Genomic DNA, 17,649 nt, shown 5'->3' with positions numbered 1-17,649 from the left:
CCATAGCTTTCCCTAAACACAGATGAGGGGAGGGAGGTAGAGGACAGAGAGAGGAAGAGGCAGGGAGTGTTTTGCTCATCGCAGCCACTGGCTCTTAAAGGTCCTGATCCCTAAGTCAGTTCAACTATTTACAGGGGAGGTGAAGCAATTTCATCCATGTTGAGGTGTGGGCAGGAAACTGTCTGAGAGATTAAAACAGAGAAAAGGGATTATAGTACCAATCTTTACATCCACCATCCGTCTGGTTATTTGGCAGCTGAGCTTTAACCTTGTGCAGCAGGAAAAAGCTGCTCTTCAGTGTGATGTGTTTCCAGTGACTTTCTCTAAAATAATGGAAATTCCAATCTTAATGTTAAAGAAAGAAGGGAAAGACACATAAAATTACCTTTCCCAAGTTCTTGTATATTAAGTTCACTGCTAAAGCTTTTCATTACGACCTCTGCTGCAGCATGATGGCAGTGCAGTTCAGTAGCTACAAATCAATACAGAAAATGCAAGAAAGAATAACCACCAGAATAACCACGACCTAACAACAACTTTAAAACCCTGTTCATCTTCTGGCTCGCATTTTCTGCTGCATGTTTCCTTCAATACCACACAGCCGAGCAAAAATGAAGTAAAAGATGTTCCATGGTCGTTGCAGGGAAACCTCGCTGCAAAACCATTTAACATCCTCATATCTAACTAAACATATTGTTGGTGGGACCTTTTAGTCTCGGCTTTGTTGGCATTTTGGCGGACTGCCACTTGTGCGCCGCAAACCATTTTGTTTTCCAGCATCTCCGCTTTTGACCATCTGTGTTGGTAGCCTCGCTTTCTGATGCTCGGACAAGTTGGCCTGCCAAGGGTTCGTCTGCACATTGAAGCGAGAGGAGAGCAGTGATGTGTTTGCTCTGTCAGCACTCCAGAGTTTTACTCACACACACGCTCAAGCACATATGCAAACACAATGTACACAGGCGCGCATCTCGAAAGCATGGCGCCACTCAAAGAGACACAATTATTAGACATGCACAGACTTGTGTATGGACACTTGCTACACACACACACACACACACATGTCTGCTTGTTGCCACTCCAGCTCTTGTCTTCTCCTCTGGTGCCCCTTGTTGCAGGCTTTGATATCGTTTCCAAGCCTGGTTTCCTCTGACCTGCTTTGATGCTGGTGTCTAGTTGTCTTGTCATCTCCCCCTCTCTTTCTCTCTCTCACTCCTTTTTGGTTGAGACAACAGAAGCACAAGTAGCTACTCACCACTCAGCATTCTTAATCTCTTTCCTTCCTTCCTTCCTCTCTCAGCGTCTTCTTCTGTCCTACTGTCTCAGTGCTTTTTTTCATCCAACTTCCTTCTCTTTCTTGTCTGTTCTGATGTATTTTTCTCTCTAATGTTTCTTTTAATTTCTCCTTATACTTTTAATTTCCTTGCCTGTGTTCCCATTCATACTTTGCTACTGTAAGTCAGAAACCAAACATCAGCCATTCATTCATTTTTCATTTGTTTTGCTCACAGTAATGCAAAACTCTCCAGGATTCACAAAAAATAAATAAATAAATACAACTCTGTTTTCACGTTGCATAGCCTGAAAGCAGCAGGCAGAAGAAAAATCTTCATCATTAAGTCCAAAGCAAAGTCATATGAAAGCATCAATGTAAAGACAAATATATTTCACATGGTTTTGTTTGAAAAAATGAGGAGCACCCACAGTGAGTGAGTTTTGTGGTGAGCAGTCAGGGTTTCTCTACTGAAGACCAAGGTACGAATCCAAATCAATCTACTAATCAATCTGGACTGAGGGTTACTCATTACATCATGCATGGGTGTATTTTCTTGTGTTCAACAGTTGTTAATGTTACATTTGAACATTTCCACATGTTCCTTAGTGTGTGCACATGCACAGTATGAGACATGAGACTGCACAAGGCTGCCAGGGTCTGTGTGTGTGACACCTGTAATCAGTTTTTGGGTGGTTAAGAAACAAAACTAAATATAAACATGTATCACGTGAGGTTTTTACTGAGGTTCTGTTAATTTAACATCTAATAAAGTTCTTTTTTCCTTTACGGACAGTGATGTTGATATTGTGGTTAACTATACAGTCATGAGCTTGGGTCTCAGGGACTCACAGAATTTCAGTTTTGGATCCCAAGGGGAAAAAAACAGGTTAAGAGCCTCTGATTTGCCATGAAAATCATTCTCTGTTGGAAACCCTAGTTTTTAACATGCATTACTCAAACAGGAATAAATAGTGCATTTATTGGGAACTGTTTTAAGCCATGGATGAATACTCATTTGGTGCACCATGGTGCCTATGTCATCATGATGAAGGACGATATCACCCAGTGCAACAGTGTGACTCATTGTGTTTTTAATAGTTGTTTGGACAAAAATGGGGCTCTATGGCACAGAAGAATGAGCTCTATCAGGCTTTGACTACACACACAATATTTGTCAAAGGGATCAGTTTATTGTTGTTTTGGTCTTTTCAGGGGATTTGTTGACAGTACGAAAAATATAAAATATCACTGCTCTTATTTTTTTTTTAACGTTCTTTCCAGCATCTTTGTCTCTATCTGCATTAGTCTTTTGTCAGTTCCTTCTGCCATCTTATGGTTGAAATGTCATGCTGTGTAAATAACCTTGAAAAAAACAATCCATCAAACGTGTCAGTTATTAAATGTGTCCTACTTACTCACAAGATTATCACTCAGTATCAAACATTCATTTACCTCACATACACGTTTAGATGTTTGGCATTTATCTGACACCTTCCTTCATAATACATTACAACAAGTGCAAAAGAGAGGAACAGAAAGATCAAAGCAGCCAAAGAGATAAGAAATATCAAAGTCAGATGCTGACCCACTAACCTCCTGGAGAGGTCTTCAATCCAAACAAATGCCACTGACCGTGCTTCATGCTGATACAGACTAGTCTAGAATTACAGAAAAGATGGAATCCATTGTGGTCAGGTGCAGATATTCCATACGCACCATCAGGGCAGACTTTTAATTCTGTTTCATGATTCCCTCGTGACATATCGCTTTCTCTTTTGTCTTATTTTCTTAAATAACACATAAGTCTCAATCTCGGAGGAACAACAGTGTCAGGTTTTAGATGACAATGTTGCAGTTGAAAGGGAAAAAAATAAAAATGAAAGATGAAATCAAAGCCCAGGGAAGAGGAGAGGAGAAGGCAAGAGAGGAAGTCAGCCATGCTGCTGCTCGCCAGGAAACAAAAGAAGTAATAACTGACAAATTACTTTTTCCTGAGTATCTTCCCTGCTACTTTACACATAACTGCATATTTGTGTGCTTCTGCCTTATGTCCTTGTTGTCCTTGAGCATGTCTGTGTCCATTATGTGCATGCTTGCACTCACTGGTTCATCAGACATAGATCATTTGGGTTCAGTCTTTCCCCATTACCCCACGGAGTGACGAGCTGTGAAAGCAAGCCACACAGACAGAGGTCACAATGTAATTCAGGAAGTTTATTACGCTGGTCACCAGATAATTACATTATTATACGAGAGCAGACAGGTAATGCAGCCAAAATGACCAGGCAGCACTTTTATTGGGGAAGCGGGTGTGGTGGTGGTGATGGTGGTGGAGGGGGGGTGAGGAGCAGATCTTTGAAAATCTCTGTAATTTTATCTAATAGCGTGCGCTGATTAGAAAATTACACTGCTACTTTGCTGTGGTTGTGGACTGCTGGGGATGGAACCTTTTATAAAAATCAATAGGTTTGATTTTAAAAGGACGCTTTTTTTTCTTTCATCAGACTTTCATCATTAGTAATTTTGTGTTTTGCAACAACGTGACAACAAGTTAATTTTGCGGATATTCAGGTTAATTATTCACATGCAGCCATTATGCCAGTGCAGATTACCTGTCACGGCAGAGGGGCTAGTATTGTTTCCACTTTGTGAGTCTGTGTGTGTGTGTGTGTCTGTGTGTGTACTTGTACATCTATCGTAGTGAGGAACAAAAAAAGCACAGACCTTACAGAGTGAGGACATTTTAGCAGGTCCTCACAACTAAAGGCATGTTTGAGGGCTAAGACTTGGTTTTAAAGAGCTGGAGAATGGATTATGTCAATGAGTGTTCTCACAGAGATACAAGTACGTGTGTGTGTCCTCATGGTAAAATGTGGTTTGTCTGTCTGTCTGCCTGCTAGATGCATTCACAAAACGTTTCAGGTGTAAGTTGAGAAGTTATGTAGTTGAGATCAAAACACAGACACAGACACACACACACACACACACACACACACACACACGAGACTCTAAAACCACTGTAGATCCTCACACAGCTGAATGTCCTCTATTTTGATGGAAGCTAGTTAGTTCAGGAATAATTTGTTCTGGAAGGACGCACATCCTCAGGTTATTATGAGACACACCAAGTTTCCCAGTGTCCCTCTCATGTATCATCCAACACACTCACGCACATACACAAACACACACACACACAGTAGGTGCTTTCAGCAATAATAACTGAGCGGAGGTCTTGGCCCTCTTTATGAAAAGAATCTGGCCCCGGGATTGGATATGTCTGCTCCAATCAGATGGTAGCATTTTTAGAATGATTACAAGAGCTACAATAGTCTTAATTGTGGCCCCGAGCTCCAGCAATCTTAATGACTTTGGTATGTACCAATAGCTGCGTGTATGTTTGTGTATGGGTTTATGATATAAATGTATTTGCAGGATGGGAAGACAATGTATTATAATGACACGTGTAATATTCTAAAGAGGCATAGCATTCTGTGGATATGTGGGCTGAAGATTATCCTTTGTGTATATTCATGTCCTTGCATTGCACTCTGCCTCTGCATAATATAATGATGATTTTATAACATAAAATCATAATAATTTTGGTGCTTATGTGTTCTGTGTACACAACAGTAGTTTCTCTGCTCTCTAGTGTAGGCTGACTTTTACACTCACACAAACAGAGATGGAATTACATTTACTCGGGTACTGTGCTTAAGCCTAATTTTGAGGTACTTTACATTAGTATTTCCGTGTTTATTTTTCCATTTTATGCTGCTTTAAACTACATTTGGGAAATGCTGCAGTTTTTACTCAGCTACACTTAGTTGACAGCTGCAGTTAGTGGTTACCATGCAGAAAAGGGCCTCTGATCTAAATGACCAACAGCATATGACATAGTTCAATTAACAACATCCTCAGCTACAACATTTAAAGGCTGCTTCAAAATTTACAGCATTCATACTAATGAAGTAATGTGAAGTGATGTATGATACCAATGTATTAGTATAAGTAAAATGACTTTCTTAATGGGTACTTTTATTTTTATGTACAATGTGCTGTTAACATTTGGCTTTTACTTACATTGTATTTTTCTTCTTACTTAAAGCTGCATTTATTTATTTATTTATTTATTTGGTCTCTTGGGGCAGTGGAACAAAATATTATCACATGGTAAAACATTCACGTTCATTTTGGAGTCATGTCAAAAGTAAATCCAATATTTTCTCCCCTTTAAGCTTTGTTTTGGTCTTCAGTAATGCCTCCAGGGAAATACCTCGCTCCTTAACTGCTAAATGCCCCACTATTTTGACAAACTAGTAGCTAACTTCACTGTTTAGCACTGGGGAGATAATGTACAGATTTTTCATAGCTCTCTGGTGAAAACAGCTTCCTGCTGCTGCTGGAATTACAGCTGATGAGAGCAGAGTTTCTGTCATGAGGCAGCTCGGCTGTCTCTGGGGTTTTCTCCTTTGTTTTCTCTTTTCTTTTGTCCGATGTGTAGGTGTGGGTGTGTGCCGTTGGTGTGGGCGTGTTCCACAGGCGAGGATTCCAGGGCGGCTCCTCCTCACCTTCAGGCTGATTGCTCTCACCTGTACGCAATCAGGACGCAATCAGTCCTACCTCCTGACTATAAGAGGCTCCGCTTTCCTGTCTATCCTCCCCAGATCGTTCCGTCATTCTCCGTGGTGACTACATCCGAGCTCTTCTTCTCGTTACCTTTTTGTGGATTACTTACTCTTTTCTTGCGCCGTTTTCCCTCCTGACTCCACTAACCTCCGTGCTCTTTCCTCTCCCGCAGAATCCCCTGGTTTCATCCCCCTCGTGCTCATCCGCCACCGCCCAGCTGACGCTGTTTCACCGCCCGGGAAATCACCTGCTCTCATTCACTCCTTTTTTTGTCTTCACATTTTTGAAATAAACTGTTTATCACTGCTCTCCCGTCTGCATTTGGGTCCTGGCCTGTATCTAAGACTCTGCCTCACAGTTTCAAGGCCTGAAAACCAAAACAATAAGCTAAAAGATGTTCAAATGCTCCCCAGAGCTGAAGGGAACTACAGAGTCAGGTGATGATTCTCTGTGAGTTTGTTACCATGAGCCTTTCACATTACACCTCACTGCTTGTTTTATATAAATTATAGATTTGTGTAGCTTCAGTTAGAGGATGTAAATACCACCACTGAACACAAAGAAACACCTTTAACTCTCAAGCTTCAGCATGTGTTGAGTATTTTCCACAACTTTCTGCCTCACCAGTCCAGATTCAGGGCCATTCAGATGTGGGCTGTTTGTTCCAGTGGGCCAGGATAAAAATGCGAACCATGCCGGCTCTGACAGTTTGGGCTAAAAGGGAGCTACACACAAGGTGAGGCTTTTATTCACTAAGTACAGTAAATATGCAAACTGTCCTTGTACCTCAAGTCACAAATGTTCTAGATTCATCAAATGATCTAGTCAATACTGTGTGTGTGTGTGTGTGTGTGTGTGTGTGTGTGTGTGTGTGTGTGTGTGATGTATATGATATGTATGTATATTTATTCTATGCCTACATGATACAACAGTTTTTTGTTTTTTTTCTCTACACAACATTTTGTGTGGGTGAAAATGTGATGATTTTGACAGGCTGACTCTGGTAAAAATGTTACCATGGGGGTTTTGTGTTGCCAGTAATAGAAAGCACAGAGAAATTCTCTTTCCACTCTCTATCATTGTCAAGGACACTCCAGCAGGGTACCTTGTTGTGGACAAGTGGGCATGAACCCAAGTCTGCTCTCTTAACCATCACACTGGTAAGAGTTTTTGACCATCCACCCATCCATCTATCCATTTTTGCCACTTATCTTGGTAAGGGTTGAGCTGGAAAAAGAGCAAGTAAAACAAGCCAAATGTTGTTTTTCTGGCAACTTTATTCAGCTGCTCCTGGGGACTCACACATCACTTCCAGGCCACCTGAGAGATGTAATCCATTCTGTGTTCTTTGAGTCTTTCCACTGGTTCCCCCTTCCCCCTTCCAGTCAGCCTTACCTGCTTTGTGTCCAAAGGGAGACACCTGAGCTGCATCCTTGCCAGATTCAACTGGCTCCACTCAGTGCTCAACTCACAGGTCCTCTTGGATTTCTGCACATCTCGCCCTCATACAGAGACTGTGCCAGAAGCCTGCAGAGAGGTATCATTCTGACAGCTTGAATCTTTGTTCTTATTCTTTCAGTCACTGGTGGCCGTAAGTGAGGTTTGACAGGGAGACCTAACGCTGAGTGGCTATGCATTGAGAGCTCTGCCTTGTGGATGAGCCCTTTATTTACCGGCACAAGCCAATAAGGACTGGTATTACTGCAGACTTTGCAGCTTACCAGGCTTACCAGTAGTCAATTTGAAGATCCCTTGTACTCTCATGTGACATTCATGAATAAGCTCCTCATTCCCCACCTGAATGAACATGATAGCATTTTTTTGTTTTGTTTTTTGTTTTTGTGCTGCATTGGGGGATCCGTAAAACAGAAGTTCAGAAACATATGTCATCAATAAAATATGAAAAAAATGTGGTGAAAAGAATAGCATCATCTGCCAACAACAGACATGCTTAAGGCAACAAAGTTGGCGTAGGTTGCACTTTTATATTCAGTTTACAAAAGTCCAGCACAGAAAGGTTGAGTCTGACTTTGTATCCATAATACAGCTGAAACAGTTAGCCAATTAATCAAAATTTGTCACAACAATTTGATAATCTATCAATTGTTTCAGTCAATTTTCAAGCCAAACTGCTGATCATTCTCAGTTATCAGCTTTTCAAATGTGAGGATTTCCTGCTTTTGAAAACATAATATCTTTTGTTTTGGGTTGCTGATGTTTCGTTTTTTTTAAAAAGCCATTTTCTGACTGTTAAACAAAATGTTAAACAAAATGTTAAAATAAGAATTGTTAGTTGCAACTTTAATAAAAAAAAAAAAAAAAAAAAACATGTAACTATGATCAAGCAGAAGATTCAAAGGGCCCTCCCTTTGAATCTTAGGTGGGGGTGATGTCAAGGTGAGATAATTTTGAGCACAGACTGGGTTGAATGGGGATCGATGATGGGTATAGGCCAGAAGGCATCCTGGAGAGCAACCCAGGGAGTGAGACTCAAGGTGGTTATTCCAACAACTCACAGTTTGCTGTCTTACCAGGAGTTTGATGAATTCCCTCTTTGCACTTTCACGTACAAACTGCTGTGGGACGTGATGCCCTGGCGCAGGGGTTGGAGGTGTAGGGAAGGTGATTAGTCTCCACCAACTGTGAAAAAATAAAGTTTGCATAAGTCTTATTTGCATATTGTGTCTCCTTAGCTGCTATTTAGTTATCATTAGCTTTGCCTACATTCAGTTGTGAAGCCTTCATTCGAGCACGGGACTGGACTTCTCCAGAGTCCTGAGTGTGCTGAGCTAACATTAGCTGTTATTAGGTACCTCGATACTGAAACAGGCAGGCTGCTTGTTAAACCACAAAATACGTGTTCTCTGTATCTTATGTAATACAGAAGATTTGACATGAGGGTGTTGTGGCTTTAGAGTTGTTTAAAGGCATCTATGACGAAGCTGTGCTGAGTAACAAAAGTGGTGTAACAAGAAAATTTACAAAATTTGACAGATGTGGTCAAATTTCAGATGCATTTTTTTGTCAGAGCAATGGAAAGTTGTGAACAGTTTGCTGTATTGACTTCTGTTGTGTGTCGTTTTGAAGAATTTGGAAAAAGTGAACTATCGTGTTTTGAGAAATGTGTGAAACCACTTTAATTAAAAGCACCTACAGTAACTCTTAAATGTAAATTTTGCAAATAGTTTAACAGCCTTGTGGAAACCACACTTGTGGCAGAGCTGTCGTATCCACCACGGGGTGTAACCTGAGGTTATGAGCACCATTAAGAAGGATGAAAAATGGAGGACTTTACAGAGAATTTGAAATTTGTGTATTCATGATTTAACGAGCACCTTGCTGCAAACTAAAGCAGGCTACTCACAGTACTACTTACTTGAAAGTTATTTTACTGTCAAAAGATGAATGTATTTTCTTTAACACTTTCTTTTATTTCAAGCACACCATTTTGCACCCAGTCCACTTGCCAGCGTGCTTTCACAAGTTCTGAAGTTTGACTATTGGGCACAGTCTTTTTTAGGTGAAGCAAATTAATCTGTTATTATCTGGAGCACCAAATGCACTCTTCCTAAAATCCATGTCATACTGAAGGGATGTGTTAACCACAACACGCAAACAATATCCAGAGCCGGTTCAGGATCATCTTATCCACCCTTTAGTGCTTTTTCGCCTGGATAAGAAGGCAAATTGCAGGGTTAAGAAGGGCTCTATTAATGACTGCACTTTTAGAGAGGAGAGAGAGGCAATAGACAGAGAGTAAGGCAAGGCAGACATTTGCAAGTCTAATAGCATCCTGGCTGTAATGAACAGTGTTTCTGGTCATCCTCAGAGCAGGGAGGAAATAATAGCCTACAACAGGTTAGAAATAGGCAATGAACTGAGAGTGAGGTTGTCAGGTCAGTAAAGGGTGCCAATAATGAATACCAAATAGAGGAGGATCAATAAACAGCTGTGTATTTGTTACAAGGGGACATGGTGTGCTTTTGTGTGTGTGTGTGTGTGTGTGTGTGTGTGTGTGTGCGTGCATGCGTGTGTGTGTGTGTATGTGTTTCTGTATGTGTGTGTTTATCTGTACAGATGCACATTTTAGAAGACAGCACACCAATGATTTTACATAGTTCACTGTGCTTCATTTTTCCCAAACAAAATTAAAAATTGATTTTTGCATGCTGACGGTATGCAATAATAGTGCATGTATGAGTGTGTTTGGGTGTGTTTGTGTGTGTGTGCATGTCTTTCTGTGGTTGTGTGGACAAATTTTGGTTTGAAACCATCATTGTGAGGACATTTTGGCCGGTCCTCGCACCTTCAAAGGGCTGTTTGGGGGTTGAGACTTGGTTTTAGGGTTAGGGTTAGAATTAGGCTTAGGTTAGGTTTAGCTACTAAGTTGTGATGGTAAAGGTTAAGATAAGTGATAAGTGGCTATGGAGTTCATTATGTCAGCGAGTGTCCTCACAACTCATATAAGTGTGTGTGTGTGTGTGTGTGTGTGTGTGTGTGTGTGTGTGTGTGTGTGTGTGTGTGTGTGTGTGTGGGGGGGGGGGGGGTCAGCCAGTCTAGTCTCTCGGTGCCTGAGCATGCATGCATGTGTCCGTGTCTTCCAATAGGTCAATACATATCCTACTTGTATTTGATTATCTGAGAGCAATGTGTTGAATCCTTAATACTTGACTCCCTGTGTCACCAGAAGATGGCAGTAAAGCCTTTCCTCACAGAGGCAGTCTGTGTGGTTCCTCTTTTGTGCCACTTTTATAGCAGAACCACAGAAATCGAAGGTGTGTTTCTAAAATCATATGTTTGAGCAAACTTTTTTCTCTTCTCTTCTCTTTATTCTCCTCTCTTCCCTTTTTTCTCCTCTCTTCTGTTCTGTTCTGTTCTGTTCTCTTCTCTCATTTCATGCAGATGGGTGACAAAATAAAAGGAAAAGCCTGAAAAATGAGTAGAAAAATAGAATAACAGTGCTCCAATCCACAGGGCACGAGGGGTCACTGAATGGTTTGATGAGTATGAAAATGATGTGAATCATTTGCTATGTCCTTCACAGTCACCAGAGCTCAACCCAAAAACCTATGGGAGATTTTGGACTGAGGTGCTAGACAGTGCTCTCCACCATAGTCATTGAAACACCAGGGAATATCTTTTGGAGGAACGGTGTTCATCCCTCCAGTAGAGCACCTTACTAAGACACTTAATGTTTCTCCTCTCCTATTTAATTTGTCACCCGTCTCTGTGACTAAAACAGAAGTTTCCCCTATTTCTGTTTGGCATCTGCTGAAACAAAAATAGGATTTTAATTGATGGCGATATTTACATGGCAGGAAAAATAAAGTGCTGCACCACACTGAAGATGCAACAACATTGCACAATTGGCCAAGATCACAAAAATAGTGAGAACATTCAAATATCAATCCTCTCTCTCTCTCTCTCTCTCTCTCTCTCTCTCTCTCTCTTTCTATCACAGGTTCACAAAAAAACTGGAAAACAAGACATTAGGGTTGTGCAAAATTCTAGAGGTAGACAAACAGCATGTGTTTAATACTGTCACCATAGCAACAGCTCACAGTAGGGAAGAGCAATCACACACACTAAAAACACTCCCACACACACACACACATACACACACACGCACGCACACAGACACACAGACACACGCACACACACACACACACACACACACACACACACACACACATATACACACACACACACACACACATATACACACACACACACACACACACACACACACACACACGCACGCACACACACACGCGCACACACAGACACACACACACACGCACGCGCACACAGACACACACGCACACATGTTTCGGACAGAGTCGTATTACAAAGCGTACAGCTGATATTACAACATGGACAATGCATTATACCCGTGACAGATGGGTGGATTGTTTAATTTAATTGATCATTTACACTGACGTGTGCAAGTATTGTGCGCATGTAAAAATCTAAGCACATGCATGGAAGTAGCCCCTGTAGGTACATACAAGGTGTGTCATGTGACATGTTTGTACTTGCATGCTTGTGATTCATTAGCACTAGGCCTGGCTGCTGTGGGTTAACAGACACAGCTTGTTTTAGCCTTTATGTCAAACTCTGGTAACAGCAGCAGCGCTGTTTACGAACTAATAAGATCAGTGCGGTGGAGGTGAAGGTGTTTGTCACTTTGCTATTTGTAGAATGACCTGAAGTAGGTTCAGAAAGCAGCCAAAGCGGAGTGTTTCTGGATGCATTTATGCAATATCATCACAGGTGATACTCTAACCTCTATTCTTGTCTTATTTATTGCATGTCATTATGTTTTCACTACGTGTTACATAGAGTTGGCTGCTGCACTAGTGAAAAAAGTTGAGAAACTGAATGAAAATAGGTTAAATTCTGACATTTTTCTAATACTAAGCCTCGCTTGAAGCACAATTGCATGGATTTTATTAACAATACAACAGCCTTAATTTGATTTTTTTTTTCTTTATTCTTTATTTTTATTTATTTATTTATTTATTTATTTATTTATTTATTTTGGGAGAAACATGGCCAGCAGACAGTATCAGCCCCTGAGAACCACAATCCTTGTCACTTAAAGCGTTTTCCTGTCTTTTAAAATGATTAGAAACGCTGATGTGAGCCACGATCACGTACCCCTCCCCTCCACATCTGCTTTATAAATAGAACCTGTGTAGCTGTAAAAGCCAAAGAAGTGCTATTGAACAGTTAATCCCATAAAACCAACAGATTACTGAATATTCTTTGCCAGTCAAGGCAGTAGTCCATTAGCCTAAAGTGCCTTCTTAGTCTCTACGTGTTTCCATAATACTTTTCCCATTAATCCGCCCTCACTCTTTGTCTGTCTCCCTTTTTTTCTCTGTATGTTTTAACATACAATACCTGGCAAAAGTTCAGACACACCTTCTTATTCAGTGTTTTTTTCTTTATTTTTATTACTTTCTACATTGTAGATTCATATTGAAGACATCAAAACTATGAAGGAACACACACACTCTTGGCATTCTCTCAGTTAGTTTCATGAAGTCCAACTTTTGATTGGTACTGTACATTACTCACATTTGTCTCATATCCTAATTATTACTTTAACAGTTATCACTATATCACTGTCATCTTTATTTTCCTCTCTTTAAAGATTTTCTCCTTCTGCATTCTTTCGTCTCTGTTCCTCAGCAAGAGAGCTCAACAAGTGAAATCTCAACTTCTTTGCAAGCCAACCCCTTTCTCCCCCTCATCCTATAAACTGCCATCCACCATTAAGCAGCACTTTAGAAAATAATAAATTTCAGCCATCGCCATTGGAAGAAACTGAGAGGAGAAACAGGGCTCCCGGTAGACAACATCCTCATTAGCCACAGAAGAGAAACGGATGGAGGGAGAGAGCCGGGGAGGAGAAGTGGAAAAACATCTTAAGAGGAGTTACAGACAGATGGACCAACTCTTTGCCATTGAGCTGAATGGGTCTTGGAAAGCAGAGAAAGGGAGTATTTGTCACTTCAAGCCTCTTGGAGGGCCTCTAGTGCTTCACAGGGCTATATGTTCAGTTTATTATGGTAAAAATTAGGCACATGTCGTACACACGTAGACATTTTCCGACAAATGAGATTGTAATGACATAATTTTAGCATGCCTGCGTATTATGGGGTGTTAATCATCAAGAAAACATAGACATAAAATAGAAATTTACAGTGTGTGTGTGTGTGTGTGTGTGTGTGTGTGTGTGTGTGTGTGTGTGTGTGTGTGTGTGTGTGTGTGTGTGTGTGTGTGTGTGTGTGTGTGTGTGTGGTGGGTGGGCGGGGGGGTGTTAGCATTCATGTATGCTTGTGTTTTCTTTTTGGAGCCATGAGAGAGCAAAAGTCATATCAAATTTCTTCTCTCTTATTTTTATGCCTGCTAAAATCACGCTTACTCGTACTGAACTCATGCTCATCTCACTTTTACTCCTTCCCTCTCAGATCACAGGAAAAGGCTGGGGATTACAGATGAAGAGAGAGAAGAAGAGGGAAAGGTGGATGGCAGGAATGAGGGAAAGGATGGACAGCGTGAGGAAGGAATATATCTGTAATAAATCCTGTCCTTCCTTCTGATGGCGGAGGTAGATATGTCTTTGGTTATCTGCTGTTCCTGCCTTCTGGCAGAGGACTGAAGTACACACAGTCACAGTTACACACATACACACACACTGGACAGGACTAGGCAGTAGCCAGTGGTGCCTGGCTGTATCGATTAGAGGAGTAACACAGTTATTTCTGCAGGTCTGTCTCCAACAGCTGTCCCCCTATGGCCGCGGGTGAAATGAGGATGGGGAGGCAGAAGATAGGAAAAAGGCAAAGAGGAAAAAAAAAAAAAAAGCAACAGCACAACAGCAGGGGGACATTCCAGGAGAATGGATGGGAAATTGGAGTGAAAGGGATGGGGGGTACAAACATACAGATAGATGCGCTGGGGGAAAAAAGCATGGAAGGAATGAGATGAAAGGCTGGGAGAAAAGTCAAAATTACATGAAAGGAAAGATGGATGATGGAGGCAAGCAGGAGGGATGGAATGAGGTACAGTAAAAGGAAGGAGCAGAGAGGAGAGGTGGAAGGGGAAGAAAAAGAGAAAGAAGAGAGCATGAGACAGATTAAAGGACATGAGCTAACATGGAGAAATAAAGTGAAATAGAGATGCAAGAGCGAGGGCTAGATTGTGGGAGGCAGTGGGGGGATGAAGAAAGAGATTAAGGGGGAAAAAAACAGGAGAAATGAGAGAAAGAAAGAAACCATCAAAGATTTTTTCCCTCAACAAATGTCCACATGTATGGATTGGATGTGAGTTTGTGTGAGATGCTTCTGATCATTGCTGGTGAGGAGATTAAACACTAACTCACCTGGTGTGTGAGTGTGACCACTGTACTGATTGCACCAGAGTGAGTTATGGATTTCTGTTTGTGTACAGTAAGTGTGCCTTCACTTGGGGGGGTGTGTGTGGATGAGTGCGTACGTTTCTGCACATTTGTGTGTGCATGCATATCTATATGTGTGTGTGTGTGTGTGCATTTTCCAGGTGTAATAGTTAACTGCCAGAGTGGAGTGCCCCTGACAGAAATACACTGATGTGGGACAAAATTTACAACTGCCCTCCCCCTGCCTCCACCCTTTTCCCTCACCCTTCCTCATCCCGGCCACCCTGATGGTCCAAGGTCAGCCAATTACCCTTCACTGACCAGTAGACACACACACACACACACACACACACATACTCACAAAGCGCGTGGCATGTCAGTTCGTGTGTGTCTGAGTGTAGTGTAGTGGACAGCGGCCTGGCATGCTAGATTCATGGGGAATATGTCAGCCATCAGCCTGGGCATTTCAAACAATGCCTCACAATGTGCTTGACAGCCCTGAAAAACAGCCTGGTGCTTGGAAACTGCCAGCCCATCATCTCAACTCCCTCATCTGGGCTCTCTCTGGCTCTCCATCTCTCTCTCTCTCATTCTGTTTGTGTGCTCATCTCTCGGCATTTCTCTCTATATCTCATTTTCTCTCCTAATTCACCCTCCAAGCCCTCATTTTCTGTCACACGCACTCTCTATCAAATTTCTCTCTTCTATATTTTCGTATTCCACATCCTCGAACGCATCCCCAAATGTTACATTTCCCCCCCCGCTCCACATAAGCCCTTTCTCATAGAGCGATGTCCCTTTTTTCCACAGCTTTTTCCCCTAATTCCTTTCCTCCTCCACTGTTCCATCCTGTAAAACAGCACCAGATGCCCCTTATTAGGAGCTGAGCGGCAGGTCACCCGGTAGTTAAGTACATAACACACACCGACACGGACACACACACACACACACAGGGTAGTTATGTACATGATGGTATTATCTGGCCAGGCGGTGATATATCTTGGTGAGACACCATCCCATAAAGCTGCAGGGACATGCAGTCCCTTTCTCCTCCCTGCTTCCCTCCAGTCACATGCGGTAACAGCCGACCCTGATTCACAGCATTCAATTTACACTGGCTCGTAAGAGGAGGTGATGGGTTCTTGGAGGTTGGAGGAGGGCTAACAGTAGGTAGTATTTGTGAGACAGAGAAAGAGGTGGAAGGAAAGTGGAAAAGTGAGTTTTCACGTGAGAAAGGATTAGCAGTAAGCCAGACACTGCAGACTGTTTCTAATACCACTGTGATTAGTTAGAGTGATGCCATTACAGATAAGGATGATGAAAAATTTAGAGACATGTTGCATTCAGATTAAACTAAAGTCTAAATAGACAATTATGTAACTCTGTTGATGCCAAAATGCAACCTCAGTGTCCTCTCACTCCATGTGTTTAGAATTGTGTGTGTATTTGTGTGTTGCCCTTTTGTATCTTGTGTGTGTGAATGTTTAGAAGTCTGTGTCAACGCGGGCACTGAAAACAATCCAAAGAACAGGCCGACCCCAATCCCATCCCCCGTATGAATATATATCATTCCAAAAACCCTGATCCATATCTGCATGCTGTAATTCTAAATTCTGCAGTCCAAGTCCCAGTCCCCCACTCCCCCTTTCCACTGCATGCACTGCGCTATGCATATGTACTGTAAACTTACAAATCTTTTTACGGTTCAACAGCTCATCTACATCTGCGAATTTATTTGAAAACATATTTTTATTCTTGCTTCTGCTGAAAAGCCTTTTCAGGTATTGTTTTTTTTTTTTTAAAGTTCCTCAGAGAGAATTGTGCACTGATGCTCTTAGAAGAAAACAATAAAGAAAAACCAGTTTTACAGTTTTCTGAACCGATGAATAGACACGTGGTAATGTGTACTTTCCACTGAATCCAAGGTCATATGTAGCCAGCTGGTACTTTCCTTGGTAACAGGAAAGAAGAATAACAAGAATATGTAAATGTTATTCATTTATTTATTCATTCATTACTGTATTGATTTTACTGTACTGAGCATTTGCATGCAGGCAAAGTGTGTAAACAGGTAGTGGTAATGTTATGCAGGCTTTTTAGTGTGGTAGACTTAGCTCCATCACAGTCTCTAGACATGTATTATGTGATATTGCTCCCCTGCCTACTGGCATTATAGTGATGTGCATGGTGGGAGGTAGTAAACAAATAGCGTAGCATCTAAAACATAAGCCCATTGGAATGTCAAAACATCTTCTTGTATGAGTGCATAGCACATCCATGGAATTATGAATGATGTGAGCCATGTTTGTTTATTATTGTGCCCTGACATTTAAAGGAAATTTATAGGCTTGAATGTATCCAATCAAATGTGACTATGGAAGAGGTGATGAAATTTTGTGCTTACTATCAGCATGACAGATAGATATACAGTGCACCCAGTCCAGAATGGTATGCCGCTCACCTCTTAGAGATTGTGACATTTTTGGTGTGTGTGTATGCGTATTTTTTTTTACATTATTTGGATAATTGATTGCATGTGTAAATGACAAGAGCTTTGCACACATATCACTCACAGGCACGAGGCCTGCTGAGCGAAGCCTGATCTTTTGACACATCAGCATATAAGAATGATGGATACACATGTGGGCCCGATAGTTGACATTCATGCTCAGCTGATAATTCATGAGCTTCATTGTGCATGGATCTCCCTATTCTCTCCAAGACTGACAGAGGAGTGGAACACCGAGGTGCACTGAGGAGATATTTAGCATTCACACTTTAGCATGTGTGTGTGTTTCAAATGGTCAGTGACACCCACCGCGGGTGATTCATATTCACAGTG

The sequence above is a fragment of the Toxotes jaculatrix genome, chromosome 4, assembly GCF_017976425.1.
Source record: "Toxotes jaculatrix isolate fToxJac2 chromosome 4, fToxJac2.pri, whole genome shotgun sequence".
Taxonomy (NCBI): Eukaryota; Metazoa; Chordata; class Actinopteri; family Toxotidae; genus Toxotes; species Toxotes jaculatrix.
This window is presented reverse-complemented; position numbering follows the sequence as displayed.